The following is a 6,995-nucleotide window of genomic DNA, read 5'->3' as shown; positions in this document are numbered from 1 at the left end:
CAGCCTTCTTCACCCGCGCGGGTAAGGGAACCCGCGGTGGTCTACCCGGGTTCGACGAGGATTGATATGCCTCTAGTAAATCGATCATAACTCCTCCAATACAGCTTCAAATGACTTGAGACCACTTCCATTAGAAAGCTAACTCAATTTACTATGTCCTCCCAAAATATTAGCAACAGAAGATATCTTTAAGACTTTCATCCATGTTCATGTTTCACCCCTTTTGCACCAGAAATGTCTCAAAACACCTCCAAGAACTCCATAGGACGCACCAACACCTGATAAAGATTTATGAATACAAAATGGATCCTAAAGATGCTTAAATCTATTTTACATGATCAAAATATACAAGAATGGATTATTAAAAACATGTAAATATGCAAAATATCATTATTTTATACTAACCAGCCCAAAGAGGGGTTATTTAGTTTTGTTGATTTGTTTTCAAACAGGTTATGCAATATCTTGGCAATCCATATCATTGCAGCAACAAAAGCACGTGGGACTGCAATATCTTGTAGTATCACGCGGAAAGCATAGCCATACAAGACGCAAGCCGTGGGTGTGTGTGTCTTGAGATCCATGACTCAACAGACCAGCCCGTCATTATTACACGAAGACATACCAGCTCGACCTAATCACTTTTGGAGCTCCCGGTTGTATTATAAGCATACATTACCATGCCCGACATATGTGGACTATGAGAGTGTTTTGGTCGAGGTCCGGTCAGAACATGGGATGGTCGACGGCAAAGAAGCGTATCCTGCCCAAAGTTTTCCTTCACCCATGCATTGCAAAGGCAGGAGAGGTACAAGTAATTCATGTTCATTCAAGTAACAATTCAGAAGATCTATTCATCAAGTGAGGTTCAAATCAGGGGGAGTAATACGTGTTGTACTCTTTTTCCTTCACCATGGTTTTGTCCCAATTGGGTTTTCCTGGTAAGGTTTTAACGAGGCAACATCCAAAGCGTATTACAAGTTCTAATGGTTATAGCATCCAAGGAGGAGTGTTATAAATCATATTATGGATGACCCATAACCATAGCATCTTCCACGACCATACTCGACCAATACACATAGACGGCTAAGTCTTTGGGATGTTTTTCCTTTCTCTTGTCTTAATAGTTTTCCTAATCCTAGTTGGTTTAGGTTTTGGATACTTTCCATATTTCTATATCGTGTAATCCTTATATAAAGGAACCATATGTTTTATGAATAAATATACAAACTATTCCCCTTAGTTTTATAACAAGAGCATGATTTTAAATGATAGTGTGGATGATATTAAGACCATGACTGTAAAAATTCAGTTGTAAAATTTGTGTTGTATGTGAGTTGGCTGTAACTATAAGTTTATTATTGCAGATTTGTTTTGCATAGATTTTTGCTATTTTATGTTGGTTGTAGTTGTTGAGTTTTTTGTTGTATATTTAAAAAAACATAGAACATGTGAGAATCTGATGTATATATACAGTAATTATCTTTATCAGTTAAAATATTTTATATTATTCAATGTACTATGTAAATAACATTATGATCTTTAAAAATTCAATAATTTAAAATTACATAAAAGTAATTAAATTATATCTATAAAATGTTATAATTATAGTAAAACTTAATATCTAAATATTAATAAATTCTACATGCAATTATATATTTTTTTGATATTATTGATGATTTTTTATTTTACAGATTATAAAGTCTAAATAAAATATTTAGATTTTTTTGTTAATAAATCTAAACATTATTAGTAAAAAAATTATTAAAATTTAAATGTAGATATTAATTTTTAAAAAGAGTTAATTTGCAGTATCACAATACTAAAAGCACAATATAGTGAACAATTAGGCTATCCACATCATCAAAAATAATCATCCAATTAGTTCATTTCGTTTTTACACATCAGACGGGCTTCAATTACATCTGGACTTCAAGTTTTTCTTTCATTTACAGTGGGCTTATGTATGGGATTTAGTTTCTTCTCATTTTGGAATTATCAAACCAAGCTTTCATTTTTACGACACAATATTTGGTTTTACTATTTTAGATTTCCTTTCCCCCCTTACTATTTGGGCATGATATCTCTAGATATATTTTTTGGTCGTCTCTATGCCATTAACGCCATAACATACTACCATAACATCTTTTATCGTCTTATTATGTATTTGTTTACGAACAGAATATTATAATATTTTGTTTAGTGAACTAAATGAACAACTCCGTTGTTTTTAATAAATATATTAGAGCAGGATGTTGTTTCTACCAAACCTGTATAATGCACAATGGACCAAAATTAGAAACGGCACTGCTGCATTATTATGGCCACCCCCATGGATCGCAATTTTCAATAACTTGCAAGCTTTCAATTAGAAACATAAGTAATTACGTTAGCAAATTATTATCCATACAAAATTTAGTTAACAAAAAAAAATAACAACACAAAATATTTAAAATCATCTTGAACTCACAAAATTTAGTTTACAAAAAAAATAAAAACACAAAATATTTAAAATCATCTTGAACTCGCTTTTTCACTCGCAACAAGATTTTACTTTGACAGCTCAATCAAATACGTCAAGCACTTCAAAGGACGGATAAAAAACATCAAGAAGATAAAAGCTAGAGAGGAAAAGAAAAACTTCAACCTATTTGTTCGTTTTACAAATTATTTTTTGTTTTTTTTATCTTTCTGAAGAACAATTTCTTTCATTTACAAATTTTATCTCTATTTTTAAAATACATAGCCTAGATAAACTTATTTACAAAAGGAAAAATTCATAAAAATTTACCCCTTTTAAAAATAACATCAAATAAAAATATCAACGTTGATCAGCTTGATAGATTTTTTTTGAGACAAATTAATGTTTTCTAAAATATAAAAAAAAAACTATAATGAGTTTTGGAGAATTTGGGGAGTATTGTTAGATGGTTCTACTAAAACCATATAAATGATGCAAATATTTTTAAATTCAAAAATCAGATACGGTTTTACTAAACTAATAAAATGGAATTCAATTATATTGTAGTATAATTACATATAGACTATAAAATTGAGAATTGAATTATAGATGGGATGAAACAGGTCTCCACAAAAGAGATCTATTTAATATTCTCCAACAGTTCTGACCTCTCCTCCCCGTTTTGTATTAGGTGCATTAATGTTTTAGATTTATTGGGCACATGAAGCTCATCGTTGGGCATCATCTCCAGCAACGTCCAGTCCTTGATATGATCACGGGGAAGGAGATTGTTGCTACACGTACAACCTAAACCTAAAGAGTAAGCAAATTGTATTCCATATTACCACCCAACTTCTTAATGCTTCCATAGTAATGATATCCCTCAACTTCTTCCACGCTCATGTCGACAGGAAAGAAGTAAAAAAATATTATTACCCTTTCATATTGAAGATGGAAAGCACTTTCTAATGATTCAATAAAAATAAATGGTGCAGAAGGAGAATCCGGGGACGATGTTGGACGAAGACACACAGCTCATGGAACAAAGAGGAACCTAATCCAAACGGCTCAATCTTTACAAAACTAGCTTGAGATGTATCGATCCTGTGCCTTAGATATATAATGGGTTCTAAGCTGGCAGCACTCTCCTCTCTCCATTCTTAACACGAAGAATGAAGAGCAAGTTTGTTGTGACTCCTCCAGCTAATGTCACAGAGACTGTTCTAAGTAAGAACCCCAAACTATGCTCTAAAAGTCAATTTTTACCATAACATTAATGCATTGTGGCTTGATGAAGGTACTTTCTTGTAGAGGAGATCCCGGTTCAGTACGGTGGTAACGAAAGAGATGATGATACCAAATTATCCAACGAAGCTGATTCTCCAACGAAGCTGTTTCTGAAGTTGTCGTTAAGCCTGGGTCATCTGTAAACATAGAGATCCCAGCTTCTGAGGTAATAACTTAAAAAACAAACTCCTTTCTGTGTTCGGGAGTTGTAAAAGATCTATAGCAATATTTTTGTTTAGTCCTTTTCTTTTTAAAACAAAGTTTATTTCGAGATTGTTGAAGACCTAATTTTTTCTGCATGGGTTCACTGATAAACCCGAAACAGTTGCCAATAAATTCCCTCTAGAGACAATGGTGCTAAGTGTTATCATTAATATTTTTTTGGAAAAATTTACCATTCATCTTTTATTCACTAATCAATTCTTGAGCTTGAGACTAGAGATTTGTTTCTTTCTTTAATACAAGAACAAGGTGAAACCAATACAAGAACAAGGTGAAACCAAAGCCTCTGAAGATGATACTCATCAATCTTCAAAAGTATTTGTCAAATTAATTACCAGCGCTAAATGACATGGGACGGGGGAGTCTAAATAATTTAGCAACGCATGTCCCTGAGCTTCAGCTGTTTCTATCCATTGAATACATGGCCGGAGGATGTAATTCTTGCTGCCTCTCCGGGGCACATGGCAACCATTGCAGCCTTTTTAATCTTTATTTTAGGTTTCTAATAACTATCCGCTAAGTTTCGTGATTTTTAAGCTTTTAGTTCTCTCTCTCTCTCCTGAGTTATTGCTGATGTCTGGAAGAATCTCAGAAGAAGAAGATATCGTTTGGGGACAAAGTGATCTTTGCACAAAAAGATAGAAAGATTAAATGTTTCTGAAGACTTTCAAGACCATATATACACATAAAGTTTATATATCAAAATCCAAGTTGGGAACCTTTTATAAATTATTTGACTAATAAATTAGCTAAGATACATAAAGAACTTAGAAAGACAATTGCACCAAATTTTAGCAAAAAAAAGCATATAAAAACTTAGGAAGACAATGTGTGAGACTTGCCCGCCGTTGAAAGTATTTAATCTTACACCATATATTGGAAACTAATCACTGTCAATTTGTTCCAATGGATTACATTTTTCAAATAATTCGTATGTTCTTTTTGTAACATGGTACGATGAATAACTGGGCTCAAAACAACACATGTAGTTAGTCTAAAATTAAACACGAAAATTGGTAGTAATTATGATGATTGAAATTTTGAACACATTTCATTGGTAACAGTTACGATGAAAAGAGTGTAAAATGGAGAATCAAACACATCATGAAGAGTTGTTTAAGGATTTAGACTTAGACCACTTCTTCAAATTATATTCATTCAACAACAATCTTCATAAGTAATTTAAAAGTTGTGAATATTAAACTAAATCCTCACCATATATAAATTTTTTAAAAACACCAGATTATAACTTTAAAATAAATAACCAAAGGTAGATATCAACATAAAAGTAAAGACTAATCTCTTTGTGACGAGGCCGGAATATCTTAATTTAAAGAGTTATTATTGGTTTATATGATTTAAATATAAAGTTTCGGTGATGGTTTATTTAAAAAATTGTCTTAAAACTGGTTTGGTCTGTTATAATTTTTATTTATTATGTATTTTCATGAACTGATTTGGAGAACAATATTATCCTTAGTTTGGATCAATTTTTTATTCAATTTAATTTCTGTCATGAAACTGTTCAATATGGTATTACAACTCAATAATTCTAAAGTTAAAACAAAGTTTAAATCGGTTTTAAATTTACAATTGTTTTATACAAAACCTAAATTAATAAGATAAATGTATTTTAAAGTATTACAAGGTTTAGTTAACTTTGACCCATCTTACTGATCTTTCTATATATGATTTCCTTTAATAACAAATTGTAAGTTAAATTATATGAAATATTTTAGACACAAGGCAATCAATAAATTCAAACGAATTTAAATTTCTTACCAATTTAATAATTTAAAATCGATTATAGTATATATAACAATTTATATTCAAATGATTGTAATTTTTTTAATTTAATTAAAACTTATACGAATACCCCGGGCGTAGCCCGGGAAAAGCCTCTAGTATACCTAATAATGATCAATATTAGCAAACTACCACTTGGGTATGTAAAATAAAAATCCTTGTAGCGAAGTACACACAAACGGATCATTGTGCCCCTGTCAAGCCCCTGCCCCAATCTTTCCACTCCTCGCTCTCTCTCGTTCTATCATCTCTTTCATCTGTATCTTTTTCTTCTTGTAAATTTTTCTTCTCATTCTCAACTTTCATTAAAATAAAAGTATATTCTTTAAATTTGTAATCAATCTCATCATCGCTTTTCATCGTTGCATACTCTATTTCTATCACCAAATCTATATTAACTTTACTCCACAACTCGTTTTTATCACCATCAAATCACTTATGCGATATTGGATGCGCCATATATGCCATTGAACCATGGACTCAAAGAAAACCAAACCTTCTAAATAGATTACAACTAGATTTAAACTAATAGTAATGTAACTGAATTTATTAAAAAATAATATTATATATAAATATTATATATAATATAACTAAAATATAGGTGAATTTTTACTTTTTGTTACAATAATTTAAACATTCATCACTATATAGTTTTCATAGCCTATTTTTAAAATTTTCATACGTTCTACTATTCTTATATTCTTATAACATTTTCTGTTTCAAATAAAATACAGGATCCCAAAATATTATGTATATATTTAGATGCAAAAACTTATGTAGATATGTATACAATAAATATATAATATATATATACCTAAGATTATGTAAACCAAATATATTTTTCTTTCAAATAAATGTATTTATTATTTAAATATATAATATTTAACAAACTATTGTTAAGATCACGTTCACAATATCTACGATGTATGAGAATAATATCCTTTCCATTTTTTTTAATATTAAGTAATATATATTAAGTTTTAATATATATTAAGTTTCTAGTGAATTGGTCTAACAACTTTTTTTACAGTAGATAAAAATATGACTCTATTTTAATAGAGTAGATTAGTTACATGATTTTACCGATTCAATATTCTGAAATTATTTTAGAGGAGATAGTAAACATAATACGATAACAATAAACATTTAACGCTAACATGTTACATAAAATATTAGAGATAATGTTAGTAGATAACTTGTTTAATAGAAAACATACTTA

The sequence above is a fragment of the Brassica napus genome, chromosome C3, assembly GCF_020379485.1.
Source record: "Brassica napus cultivar Da-Ae chromosome C3, Da-Ae, whole genome shotgun sequence".
Classification (NCBI taxonomy): domain Eukaryota; kingdom Viridiplantae; phylum Streptophyta; class Magnoliopsida; order Brassicales; family Brassicaceae; genus Brassica; species Brassica napus.
This window is presented reverse-complemented; position numbering follows the sequence as displayed.